Here is a 14,297-nt window from a genome sequence, read left to right as displayed (position 1 = left end):
CAGGACAGTGTCCCAGTTGCAGCCCAATACAGGGAAGGAATGGGGTGAAGGAGACCTGTTCTTGCTCTTACTCTTCCCCAGCAAAGGAGCAAAGCAGACAAGAGCTGGGCACTCATGGGCTCAGGGAGCATCCATGGCATGAGAGTGCTGGGACATTTGCACCCTGGGACTTGAGAAGGTGCTCTACCCTCCCCTCTGGGGTACCAACACAGATCCCAGCTGTTCCCTCCTCCCACCCTTACAAGTGAGGTGAGATCAGATCAGCTGGGTGGTGAGATTAGGTTCATGAAGGATAGACAAGTTCTTATGGTGCTCTCCTTTTCTTGCTTGCCATTTGCCCCAAAGGGGATTTTTATCGTTATGAAGAAAAAATCACCTAGTACAATCACAGCTCTCTTGGAGCAAAGCAGTGGTATAGGTGAGGAGCACAGAGATTATCTGCTCCTGTTTGCTTGGCTTGAGCAAATGAGCTTTACCCATCTTTATTCATTGCATGTCAGCAGAACAAATGGAGAACATAAAGTGCTTTGTTCTTGCCCAGGCTGGAGAAAAAAGGAAGTCGTCACATTTAATAGACTGAAGTCTTGGATTCTGGAGTAGAAGCCATCTATGACTACCTCTCAGATGACACTCCAATTCAGGAAAAGTGGTGAAAGGACATCTGTTGGCAAATGGCCTTTTTGGGTTATTGAAAGCAGCAAGTTGAAAAACAGAAGAGATGAGGATACATGGGATCCCAGCTGACCATAAGAAATCAAATTGCACTCATTAAAAGAAAACTGATTACCAGACATATTAAGCTTTAATCTTATTTGCAGTTAGTAGCCCCAAAGAGAATGCTTTGTTGGAGACCTTCCAAGAACAGCTATTGCAGACAGCTTGTAAAACAAAGACAATGCGATGGAAATAATGCAAATATAGTTTAACATTTGCTACAATAAAGTTACTTTATGACGCCTTTTGTAACAACCTGAACAATAAATGCCAATTTTTTCATTGGCAATTAGCTCTGATGGGACAAACCCTACCCCAAAGTTGATGTGAAGACAGTGCTTATACATTCCTTTCTTTTTACAAAGTGGATTGTATCTGGCATGTAAGTATACTTTTTATTTCTAAGGTTTTCTTTTTAAAATGCCATTTAAATACTGAATGAGTGCAAAATGACCTCTATTAAGATACTGCTTGTTTGTATTCCGTTCAAATGGGATGCTGCTTCAGATTCCAATATGCAGTGAACTGCCAAACTCTGACACAGTGACCTGCTTCAGCTGGGGAATGTTTTAATCCCAGTTCTGTGAGGATTCCTTGGCAAGGCTGCTCCTGGCTATTGTCCTCATGACACTAAGCCATGCTGCTGACACGAATTACAGTTGCATATACCCTGGGATCTGGCACCTGGTGCCTCTGTTTACCTTGCAGGTAGTTTGAACTTCAGTTCCTCATCTGCCCTGAGCCTGGCAGCTTTGGCATTTGTCCTGGTCAATTCACCTCTCTGCAGCTGTAGGAGGGCTGCGCATGTAGGATGGAGACCGATGTAGGAAACTGTGCCAGTTAGTACCTGCTACAGTACAAATTACACAGCGGGGTCCCCTCTGCAGTGTACTAGCTGTTTTCCCCAGACCTGGTATTTTGTGGGGTTCTGGGCACATCAGAGGAGTGGCACAGCTTGGACAAACAAGTAACCAAAGCAAGAGAAATCCTAGAAATCCTGCCCGCTCCCCCCGCCCCCCCCCCCCCCCCCCCAGCTTTCTGCAGTATGTATGTCAGAGCAATTTGAGAGTGTCATGAAATCAGAAGGATAACAATAGCATTGACTGTAATTACAAACCATCACAAAGATTTTTAAAATCTATTAGTTCTCATGACTTGGGGATGTACATATTTTAAAATATCCCTCCAATAATAATTTTATAAACTTGTCTTAGTAGTGCTCCACAATCCATAAATCTGAATCTCAATGTACTTCTCTTAATACAAATGCTATAAACTTAGTCCTTAAATTACAGACTACATGTTTGAATGTACACTTACTCCAAAATTACACCTTCTTATCTACATGGTTTAGTGAATTCATATCGCTTCTTAAAGTGTCTTTGGCTGTATCTAGATGTCTCACACTGACTTTTTTTCACAAAATTGATAACATTTTTGTTAAGTGAGTTTCCTGGACTTGGTTGCAATGCAATAGAATAGATAATTGAGGTGTCATAAAGATACTCCACCATGGGGATTTGGGATATGTCCTATAGCATCATCAATCATAACAGAACAAGCGTTAAGCTGCTTGCGTGCAGTAAACTGCTTGCATACAATAGATCATTCTTCCTAAAACTTTTTAGTATAAATTGAAAACACACACTTTTGGCATAGGAAAGCCTGATACTTCTTATATTACCTGCCTGTGTATAAATACACACATAGTCAATCCCCAGCCCATAAATGCTAAATGAAGGCAGCTCTATAGTTCTTGCACTGGCGTGTGTTACCGCTCACAGGGAAGCTGCCTGTTGTAGTACGCAGTCCCTGGTGAATGTATCAGCTGAGCAATACAGCAAAGCTCAAACACTGAAGTTGTTTAAGCACACAAGGAATCCCATTCAGCTCATTGAGGGTGAACACATGTGCGAGTCCTGCGCTGGGCGAAGAATGCCTCCTTGTCCTACTGTTTATGCATTGGCTACCTTGGTATTTTTACATGCATGTTTACTCTGTCACCTAGCTACAATTTTTAGCATTTTTCAAAATGTTTTTTACTAGAACTATGTCAGTCAACATTAGTCAAAGCCACTTTTAGTCTATTCCTTGGCTTACCCTGCCTAGATGTCTCCTCTCCTCAGGAATCCATCATCCACTTTTGACTGTCCCCAGCGAGGGAGGAACAGGCAGATGGAGTCCAAGTGCAACCACTGTGCTGCTGCCTGCCTCATCCTGCTTAGAGATGCTGGGGCTGAAATATCTTCTTTAGCAATTGCAAAAGTAGGCAAGTATACAGCTGTCAAAATATGCGTGCATCAAAATACATGGAGAAACAGGATTCTGTATGCTCTCTGCCCAGCAAACCAAGGACTCATCCTCAACAGGTCTGTGGGGGCACACAAGGATTCGGCGGAGCTTGCTGGGTTTGTCTGAAGAAAAAATGTCCCAAAGGAATGGCTGGGAAACCTAAGTGCCTTTAAAAAAAGGCCTAAGTTACTTCTGAGAGAGGCAGGAGCAAGCAGCACTTGCGTATGTGGCAAAGAGTAAGAAAATTAATCTTGGGGTTAGACAAAATAAAAATACCATAGGGGTAGTGGCAGCTGCAAGTGTGTGGTGGGTAAAGGACTAGAACGAGTCAGCATCTGAACAGAAACAGCTCTGAAGAGAGAAACAAATGGAAGCACCAGCAAAAAACCCCGTCGATATAGCAGTGTTCGGCACTCACCTAACTTGGTCTGCACACTGTCTTTATTTTTTTTTCCTTTCCCCATTTAAATTGTATTTAGAATATAGGGTTTCTGCCAAGGAACTTGTTAAATATGTTTATAATGAGCACAGCATGGGTTTTGGGTTCTGTAAACAAATACCTCTTTAAAACTATACATCATTTCAGAGACTTTAATATTCACTCGTCAAGGAACCCCAGCGTTTCCTTCGCTGAAAACTTTGCTAGTTGGACCTTTTAAAGAGGGCACACAATCTTTGATCTATAAACTTTAAAAAGCCGAATTTAAGAGTAGGGAAAAACACTTCCCAGAATTCAAGTGTCAAAATATGTCTCGAGGGGGGTTTGGAAGTGATTTCCCAGCTGTGTAAAATAACCCCTGCACACAAACGCTGGTACAGGGCACGCTGTCACCCTTCGATGCTGCAACGGGCCGCACGCCCGCGGCCAGCGCCTGGCGCGGGGGGGCACCGCTCGGAGGGGCCTGGCACGGCCCGGCGCGACGTTTCGCTCAGCCCCGGGTCCCCAGACCTCCTTTCGGCGGGCGCAGCGGGTGCCCGCACCGCACCGGCCCGCGCCCCGCCAGCCGTTCGCCCCGTGCGGAGCCACAGCCCCCGCGCGAGGCACGGCCGCCCGCCCGCCGCGCCGCCACAGGGCTGGGGGGCGCGGGCCCGCGGCGCGCGCACGCGCCTGCTTGGCGGGGAACCGGGCGAGGCGAGCGCGCCCGGCGCGGGGGCGGGGGGGGCAGAGCTGCCGGCGGCCGCCAGCGCCGCCGTACCGGGGCGGGCACACGCGCCGGCCGCGCGCCACGGTCCGTCCCTCCCCGCGCCGCCGGGTGCCCCCGCACATCCGGGGTAGCGGCGGGGCGGGGCGGGCGCGCGGGGGGACGTGTCCGCGCGCCGGGGCGGTGACCGCCCCTTTCCCTGCGCCCGCCCCCCCGCGCCGCCGCCCCCCGCGCCGGCGATGGAGCCGCGGCGCTGAGGAGGGCTCGCGCGGCAGCGGCGCGCGCGGGAGGGCGGGCAGGAGCCGCCGCCGGCAGCGGTGGGGCGCGGGGCATGCGGAGCGGGCGCCGCCGGGGGCTGCAGCTGCGGGCTCCGGGGCGCTGAGGGAGGCGGCGGCGCCTCCGCCGGGCTCCGTGCGACCGCGCCGCTGCGCCCGGAGCGCGGTTCCCGGCAGCCGCAGGAAGAGGGGGGCCGAGGCGGCGGCGGCGGCGCGGCGCTACCTCCCCGTCCGCGGAGCCAGGCGGCGAGCGGAGGCGCCGGTTCCCCGCGGCTGTAGCGGCGGCGGCCGCCGGCGGCAGCCCGGCTGCGCGACGGCAACGGCGGCCGCGCCTCAACTTGGTGCGAGGTAGCGGCCGCCGCGACGAGTGGCCGGTGCGCGGTTCGTGCCCGTCCCCGCCGCCGCCCGGAGGATTTACCCTGCGGGACTCTCCGCCCCGGGCGCACGGTGACAGGCGCAGCAGCGGCGGGGCCGGCGGCGTCCGTTGCCTCCCGCCAGCGACCGACCGGCCGGCCGCCCTCCGCCGGCCGCCCCGCAGCGGCAGAGAGGGCCGAGGTGAGTGCGGGCTCCGGGCGCCTCGGGTTCCGCTTCCCCTCCGCGCTGCCGCCCCGCGGCTCGGGGGAAGGGCAGCGTCGGGCTTCTTCCCCCCTCCGGCCGCCGGCGGGGGAGCCGCCGCCTCGGCCCCTCGCCGCTTCCTCCCCGCCGGGCGGCCGGAGGAGCGGGGCGGCCCCGCCGCGGTGCCTGCTCGGGGGGCAGCCGTGGGGGGAGCGGGGCGGGGGGGCCGGGCACACGCCGCCTGCGCGCTGCCTGCCGGCGGCTCCTGGGCGGCCGCTGGCCGGGGAAGGGGGCGGGCGGGGGCTGGGGTGTCCCGTTGCTGCTTCCAAGGGCTCGGGGGGCTGCGGCGTGTCGGCAGCCTCCGGGAGCGCGTGTGTGTGTGTGTGAGCACCGGGGCAGCATCCCCGCCGTACCGCGGCACCGCTGTCACATCAAGTTCGATCACTTAATGTTTATTACATAACATGTGACTAATATTTTAGACTTTGTCTTATCTGCCGGAATCCGGATCAACCTTATTTATTTCCTTTTTAATTTATAAAGCTGACTGAAGAGGGTCGGGGGAACTAAGGCTCCCGTTCCAAGCAGTTGCCTAAAAGCAAATTGGTTTTCATGTGACTTTACCCGTGTGAACAGAGGGTTACAGCCTTCTTTCTCTCCAAGAAAGCAGAAGTGTGCGTCGTCTGTCCCCCCTCCCCGTTTATTATTAAATACGGTCAAGTTTCTTTAGGTCCTTCTTGTTTTTAGCAGTCTCTAGAACCTGCCGCTTCATAAACTTACAGGGTGAGATACTGAAATAGAAACTGATTTTTGTGCAGCAGCTGCTGAGAGAAATAACTTTTATGGCGATGAACAGGAGTGAACCAGCCTCTTCTGTTTACATAAATGATGTTGGCACTACATGAACTGTAAATGAACATAGCCAACAGCTGTGCAAACCAAAACTATGTAACTGACCATGTATTTTTATACACTGCTATTGTCAACTTTGTTCCTTTGCAAAGGCAGCGAAAATCATGCTACTCTGAATGCTTGGAACACCACAGAACTAGTTTTTCTTGTAAATACAAAGGATTGCTTATATTGGAGAAAGCATTTCACTTTCTGGTGCCAGCTTCATCTTTTTCTGTGACTTGGAATTTTGTCCATGTGCTCCTGTGATGTTGGCCTGCCTTAAGTGCTATTGTTAGTGCTTTGAATTTGGATTTGCTGAATTTTAGCAGGCTTACCTTATCTGTAAAATGCAAATGAACATCAGAGAGAAATATTCTTTGAATGATTGTTGATAGGGAGATTGTGGCAGCATGATCGCCTTCAGAAAAATGATATGAATGGTACCTGGCAAGGACACCACATGCAAGCCACCCTTGAGATCAAGGTGATAATGATAACACTTGGACTATTATTGGATGCTGCCTGGCTTTTCAGAATTGTAAGCTGCGTGAATGAGGATACCTTGTTTCTCATGTATACCTTGTTCCTGTAGGAATAGGACAATTCAAAGATGCTAATGAAAGTCATGGAAGTGTTTTAAAAATACTGTGTGACAGTCATTGCATAGCCTAGTGGTGAGGCAGTACTGTTTCACTTTTATACAAAGATTTATTCCTCCCCCCTCATCATCTCAAACTAGATTTGCTCAAATGAGTTCAGGAATAAGGTATAAAAAGAATGAATGGAGGTAATTTAGAATAAATTTCAGTGCCAAGTTGCTGCTTTAGCAAAACAGTACCCTACTGTCCTTTCTTTGTTGTGTGTGTGGTGGTAAACTATACGTTAGCTGTAAATTTGTTAAATATTTTTTTTCTATCGCGGAAAGGGCATGATGTTTGTCTTAGGATGAGAACAAACAATAGCTCCAGGGACACTCATTTAAAAACAGGGTGCTTCCAAATACTTAAATAATTTGAATATTATTTACATTATATTTAGTTCAAGAGACAAGAGATTCTTGACAGATTTTGTTAGTGATTTTTTTTTTTTTGTAGTACACATGATAAGTCTCAGACTATTCATCTGGCACAAAAGTTTGATTCACAGGACCAAAATGGTCTGATCTTTGGCTCTGCAGTCCTCCCAGGTCTGTTTCATTAGGTTTCTTCTATGTGGAAGTGCAGGAACTATCTCTAGATGCAAGTTGACCTGTGCTGGGAGCCTTCACTGCTTACAAGGAAAAGGACTGGCCTACAAATTGAAATAGAACTATTTTTTTTAATATATATAAGATGCATTAAAACGCCTTTTAGCAGTTGGACTGGTGCTGTTTCACACTTAAGAACTAATCATTTTATCAAGAATTTTTGAGTTCTTTTATTTGTCTTAAACTATTAACCAAAATCTGGAAGTCTGTAGTGCTGTTCAGGACAAGTTATAGTGTGTGTTTTGCATTCCAGTGTTGCTCTTCAGGACCTTGATTTTTAAAGTTTATTTCTGCGGTGGTGTTTTGGGAGTGTTCCTCCTGTGTTGTCCCCCGGCCCCACAGGTCCAACATGGTGATTTTAGCATTGAAATTGTGGCAGTGGGGTTTATTTGGAGTTCATCTAGATGAATAGCTTGTAGCAGATACAAGAAGTGTTAAAGGAAGCAAATGTTGAATACTTCTGTTATGGTATGGATCTTACACTAGTACTTCATAGAAGTAGTCTTGGATCCTTAAACGTGATGTTCATCATCCCAGTCTAGTTTTCTGTGCTTCTTTGACTATTGGCAGATTCTTTATTATAAAGATGGACTAGAAATTACTTTGAATATTTAATTATGCGTTGCATCAAAAAAAGCACACCTCTGAACTGTATACTTCCCACTTTCACTGAGCAGCATCTGAATTTTTGGTGTAAATTATTTCCTTTCTATTTATGTTGTTAAGTCTACTTATACCCATGCATTTTTTCTTGTCTTGCTTTGTGATTCTTTGTATTAACAGTACTAATTTCTAATTCTCCACCTAATCTAATACTGTAGCAGCTTTTTTCAAGTAAAGGTTGAGAATGAAGCACTAGTTTTATATGAAGATACCACAGTTCTGCGAGTGCTTACCATTGCTTCTTTTGAATCTTTTGAATTCTGATACTTTTAATTTTCAACAGCTATGTTCTCATATTGAACAGAGATCTTCCTTGAGTTCCACAGGGATGCTTGTAATCCTCTTGTTTGTACTAGGTCTGCTTAATTTAGAAGGCTGCTGACCATACTAATAATTCTGTCTTTACCTTTCAGTGACACTTCTTCTGCATTTATTAATATTGATTTTTACCTGCTGCTTTGTTACCTGTCCATCATGGTTGAACTTTTGGTTTTCTGTACTTGACTAACCTACACAACTGTTAACCTTTTTTACTTTCTTTTTCAGATCATTAGTGCCTTTAAATGTTGCTTGCTTTATGGATCCTTGAAGCATCCTGCTGATACCCTTTTGCTGTGTTGAAGTTTGACTGTGAATTCATAGTCCAAGCTTCCTGTTTCTTAGCTAGGGATAAACCAAAATATTTAAAGCAAAATATAACAGAAATCTGCAAGATATATCTGCAGTGCTGTAATCATCACTTTTACTTAACTTTTAGCAACAATATTTTCTTGCCAGTAGTGTTCTAAATTTAACATCTGCAAATAAAATGTTTTAGCTGTATGATTGTCATAAAAGCATTTTGAAACCATCTTCCACTAATTCTGGCAAAGCATTTTTTCCCTTTCACAGTCTTTCTAGCAAGCTTAATCCATTATGTGAAATTGGCCCATCATAAAAATCAATGGAATTGATATACTTTTACCTAATGTATTAAAGAGCTGGCTAATTGCTCTATTATTCACTTTTTGATCACTTAAATATGGTTTTGTGCTATGAAATATGAGGATTCTGAAGGGGCATTTACTTTTTGGCTGAATTAGAAGCTTGTGACTTTGAGCACTGCATAAATATCTTGTGCATGTACTGTTGTAGTAACTCCCGACTCATTGAGGCATTCTTACCATCAGGTTCACATAAAGGTCTGGTTATAATCCACTAAAGAGAATTACTTGAATTCTAAAGCCCTGGATTATGCAGGTTACTTGGTGGTTTGTAGTTTCTTGTAGGAAATGTGACTTTCTAAGAAACATAGAAACATTTAGATTGGAAAAGACTTTCGAAATCAGCAAGTCCAACTGTTAACCCAGGATTGCCCAGTCCATCACTAAACCATGCCTCTAAGCACTGCTGCTACCTGTTTTGTAAATACCTCCGAGGGGGATGGGATTCCACCACCTCCCTGGGCAGCCTGTTCCAGTGCTTGATCACCCTTTCAGTGAAGACATTTTTCCTAATATCCATTATAAACCTCCCCTTTCGTTGTTTCAGGCTGTTTCCTCTTGTTCTGTTGCTTGTTATGTGGGAGAAGAGACTAACACCCAGCTGCCTACAGCCTCCTTTCAGGTAGTTGTAGAGAGTCTTCCCTCCATGCTAAACAACCCCAGTTCCCTCAGCTGCTTCTCATAAGACTTGTTCTCTACACCCTTCACCAGCCTTGTTGCCCATCTCTGGACAAGCTCCAGCCCATCTACATCCCGTTTGGAGTGAGGGCCCCAAACTGAACACAGTATTGTATGTGTGACATCCCCAGTGCTGAGTGCAGGGGGGCGATCACTGCCCTGGTCCTGCTGGCCACACTGCTTCTGATACAAGCCAGGGTGCTGTTGGCTGCCTTGGCCCCCTGGGCACACTGCTGGCCCATGTTCAGCCAGCCATCAGCCAGCACCCCCAGGTCCTTTCCCACCAGGCAGCTTTGCAGCCACTCTTCCCCAGGCCTGTAGCGCTGCGTGGGGTGGTTGTGACCCAGGTGCAGGACCCGGCACTTCTCCTGGTGGAACCTCATACAATTGGCCTTGGCCCATCCGTCCAGCCTGTCCAGATCCCTCTGCAGAGCCTTCCTGCCCTCCAGCAGATCAACTCTCCGCCCAGCTTGGCGTCATCTGCAGTTTACTGAGGTTTCACTCGATTCCCTCATCCAGATTGTCGCTGAAGGTATTAATCAGGACTGGCCCCAGCACTGAGCCCTGGGGAACGCCACTGGTGTCCTGCTGCCAGCTGAATGTAGCTCCATTCACCACTGGTCTTTGGGCTTGGCTGTCCAGCCAGTTTTTAACCCAGTGTAGAGTACACCCATTCAAGGCATGAGCAGCCAGTTTCTCCAGGAGAATGGTGTGGGAGGTGGTGTCAGAGGCTTTACTAATGTCCAGGTAGACAACATCCACAGCCTTTCCTTCATCTACAAGTCAGGTCACCTTGTCATAGAAGGAGATTGGATTTGGCAAGCAGTACCTGCCTTTCATAACCCCATGCTGGCTGGGCCTGATCCCCTGGCTGTCCTGCACGTACTGTGTGATGGTGCTCAGGATGATCATTTCCGTAACCTTCCCTGGCACCGAGGTCAGTCTGACAGGCCTGTAGTTCCCTGGATCCTCCTTCCTGCCTTTCTTGTGGATGGATGTCACATTGGCTGACCTCCAGTCTTCTGGGACCTCTCTAGTGTGCCAGAGCTGTTGATAAAGGATGTAGAGTGGCTTGGTGAGCTGCTCCACCAGCTCCCTCAGTACCCTCAGGTGGATCCCATCTGGCCCCATAGACTGGTGCATGTCTGAGTGGAGCAGCAGGTCACTGACCGTTTCCTCCTGGACTGTGGGGACTTCATTCTGCTCCTCATCCCTGTCTTCCAGCTCAGGGATCAGAGTACCCAGAGGGAAGCTGGTCTTGCTATGAAAGACTGAGGCAAAGAAAGCTTTAAGTATCTCAGCCTTTTCCTCATCCAACATGTGGCAATGTTCCCCTCTGCATCTAATCAAGGATGAAATTTATCCTTGGCTCTTTGATTCCTCGTGTCGTCGTTTGAAGGGCCAATGGAATTGAACAGTTAACATAAAGGTGTGTTTAACTGATAGCCTCCGTTGTCACTGAAAGCAGATGTGCTTGGAGACTTAGTCACTTAAGAGTAGGTACACTTGATAAGGTGGTCTCCCTAGATTGTCTCTTGATATCGCTTACTGCCCTTGCTTCTGTGATTCAGGGATTTATTTTCAGTTATTAAAATAACCCACTGCTTTTTGTTTTTCTTCCCTTATCTTATTCTGCCTTTAAATGGTAGGTGTGGTATGGAACTTGATTTTTAAGTGGCTTCAGAACTTTTTTTTTTTGCTGAGGTATTTGGTTTTGGTATTGGAGTGGCCACCTTTATTTTTCTGGGAAATTCAAAAGTTACCCTCAGCAGTCAGTGCTTTGTAATGGTGCCTTTTCACTGGAATCAGTGTTAAATGACCACTGCAGCTTTCATTGATAGTTTCAGCTTGTGTATTTTTCCTGTATTAACAGTTCTTTTCCAGCATTTAAGACTGATATACAGGTAGGGTTATTAAGCACTATTTGTGTTGTAGACTGCTATTCTGCATAATCTGATCGTACTTAAGGCATTTGTGTGTGTTCTTCTGTGAGAAGTTACTCTAGTGAAGAACAGTATACAGCAGCAGCAGTTTGCTGCTGTGGAAGTTCAGACTGTGGGACAAGCTGATGTACAGCTGCTGTGAAATTCATTCCTAGTCAAGGAGGGAAGTGTTTTCATACTTTTTTTTTTTTTTTTTCATCCTTGTGCCGTGCTAGTATCAACTTTCAGAAACTTTACTCTCTTAGAAAACTTAGCCAAAAGATAAGCCAGTTCAGTGTTCTGCTGTCTGGCTGAAAGAGCATTAGCGTCCTTTGGAGGCAGGTGTGAGCTACTCCTCTGTTCCATAACACTTGTCTTGCTTTTAAAAAAATTACAAGCTAGTGTAATACTGTAAATGTTTTGGAAAGCCTACTTTAGTTTCACTAGTGCTAATATTGGTTGAGCTGTGCAAGTGGTAGAGTCTCTAGGAATTGTTTTTTGGTGGGATTTCTTACTGTAGATAAACTTTGCATTTTTTATACAAATACTATTTTGTACTGGGGTGCAGTACTATTTTCATGTTGAGTTCCAATATTTCTTCATGTTAAGAGAATTCCTGATGTGTAAGTGAAGTCATGTGACAAAATTTGTAATCCTAGTTATGTGGAACATTTGAATCGGGATGACATTCAACATCCAAGTTGCCTGTGAAAACTTGTTACAGGCAAGTGAGAGGGTACGTAATTTTCTTTGACTTTTTTTTTTTACAGTGCATCAGAGTAGACTCCAGAGCTTCAGCTGGTGCTTTACATCAGCCACAAGAATTATGATAATATCACAGTTAAATATTAAATAAATAAATACAGAACATTAAGTAGTTCTACAGGAGACAAGGAATACTAGCTTTATTTTACGGTCACAACATGGTGAAGGTCAACAGAGCCTGAAGAACTTGAGTCCAAACTTGTTGACTTTTCTGTAGCCGCAGGTCATCATTATCGTCTCTTTTCCCATGCCATTTAAGCCTGTGGTCTGTATGCTGGCAATGCTTTAGCGCCAATTGTGAATGATAACCAGAATTACACTGAAAATTAAGAGGGAAGTGATATTACCAGGAATTCTTCCAGGGAGAGGGAAACAAATGTTTTTTTTGGAGGTCTCTGTGAGGAACACACCAGGGGATGGGAATATTGGTGAAGGTCAATTGTCAGTGTGAAGAAAGATTTGGAAGTGCTCATTGCATATCTGATTGAAGAAGCTGACTGAAAAGCTAACTGAGAAATGGATCAAATGACCATGGACCTCTGTAAAGAGAGAGATCTCTAGTACTGGTCTTAATCAAATGTCTCCGCAACAGTGTTCTAAAATTAGTTTAACTAAAGAGGCCAGGATGAGCAAGGACTAAGACCAAACATAAAGCTGTCTCTCACTCCAGCCAAAAGTGGATGACAAGCAGATGTGATTTCATGTGGTCAGTTCTTAACTTTGCTAGGTGATGCTTTTAAACCCCCCCTACCCCCCAAAAAACAAACAAACAAACATCCACCACCCACCCACAAGTACAATAGACTTCTGAATCTTCAGATGGTCCAAGTGCAAGTTAGTGGTAGGTGAAAAAAAATAGGACTGGTCAGAGCTGTGCTTTCACTCTGTGATATTTATCAGTTTGATTACCATTATGAATAATTTAGCGTTAAGAACAAGCTGGGCTCTTATGATCATCCTGTTCAGATGTTTCTGCATTAAATACATTGAAGAGAGAACATTCACTGATGGGGCATTTTTAAAGTATCTTTAAGGACTCATTTAAGTTAAAATTAAACTAATGGATTTATTTAATTTTCAGTTCATTGTGTACTCAGGGTAATTGGAATTGATATACTTTTCAAACACAGAAGCTGAATCCAAATTCTAGATGCAAAATTCAGCTTTGATTATTGTTTCCAGACAGTACTTCTGTAAGAAATTACTTCAATTTCTGATTGCAATGCTACTTTAAATGTCCAGTTTGTGAGTTAGTGACTGTAGTGAAGAGGGTAGGGATGCATTTCCACAGAAGGTGGTTTTTTTAAGTCCAATTTGTGGTTCTAAACTGTCTATAGTGTCATGTCAACAAAATTCATGTCTGTTCTCTTTATCTTTGAAAAAATGGTTGAAGACGACATACCAGAGCAGTCCTGTTCCAAAGAGATACTTGGAATAACAGGTATACTTCAAATAGCCAAAAGCACCCCACTCTTGCAGGCAGTGTGTGACTTTGTTCACCCCTTTTCCAATATACTCTTGCAATTTTTTCTTCAGGGGTGGCTGATCAGAAGTTTAAGAAATACAGATACTTAAACCAGTAGTAGTTTAATAAACCTTTTTTGTTTTCATTTTTCAAATTCTGGAGGTAGTGTGGACACGTACACATCGTACTATAAATATTAAGCTTCCTGAAATGCAGAAGTACGGCAGTTTAAATATGTTTATTTGAAATATATATTTCAAAACCCCGAAATTCACCCCTTAAGGCCCTCTGCCTGCAAAGAGAGATTACAAAATTGAAGTCCTTTTTCAGTCTGACGCTTCCAAATATTAGATTTTGTTGTTTATTTTCCATAACTGAAAGTCTCAAACAGCATGAAAAATACAAAGTTGTTCAGTTCAGTAACTTTACAGAGTAGGAAAGCACAGTACCACCTTCAGGAGCCCTAATGCAGTTTACACATTAGACACTCTTTGTAACTTCTTGCATGCTTTGAAAGGCCTTTAGATTCATATCACGACTTATTCCTTGCTCCAGTGCTGTTCATGTATAAAAAGGGTTACAGATGGGATAGGAAAGTCCAGTAAGTTAAACTTGCATTTGCTTAAGACTTTGCTTTAAGTGTCTGGCCTCTTTAAAGAACAGACTGGTAATGTTTTGGAAATGTGGTCTAAGATAACTGTGG

General features: G+C 45.5%; 1 protein-coding gene across 2 annotated transcripts in view; it reads left to right on the top strand.

Annotated features, from left to right (window-relative positions):
- The first annotated feature begins 4,765 nt into the window (after positions 1-4,765).
- Positions 4,766-14,297, top strand: part of GALNT1 (polypeptide N-acetylgalactosaminyltransferase 1) — an 82,021-nt gene continuing 72,489 nt past the window's right edge. The window contains exon 1 of one of the 2 annotated variants that reach the window (XM_040586697.1): positions 4,766-4,978. The gene's annotated coding sequence lies outside the window, so the exon portion shown is untranslated. The remainder of the gene's footprint in view (positions 4,979-14,297) is intronic. The other variant, XM_040586698.1, reaches the window with a different exon arrangement.

Source organism: Falco naumanni, chromosome 3 (assembly GCF_017639655.2).
Source record: "Falco naumanni isolate bFalNau1 chromosome 3, bFalNau1.pat, whole genome shotgun sequence".
In the NCBI taxonomy this organism is placed as follows: Eukaryota; Metazoa; Chordata; class Aves; order Falconiformes; family Falconidae; genus Falco; species Falco naumanni.
Note: the sequence above shows the minus strand (reverse complement) of the source record. Positions and strands in the feature narration are given on the sequence as shown.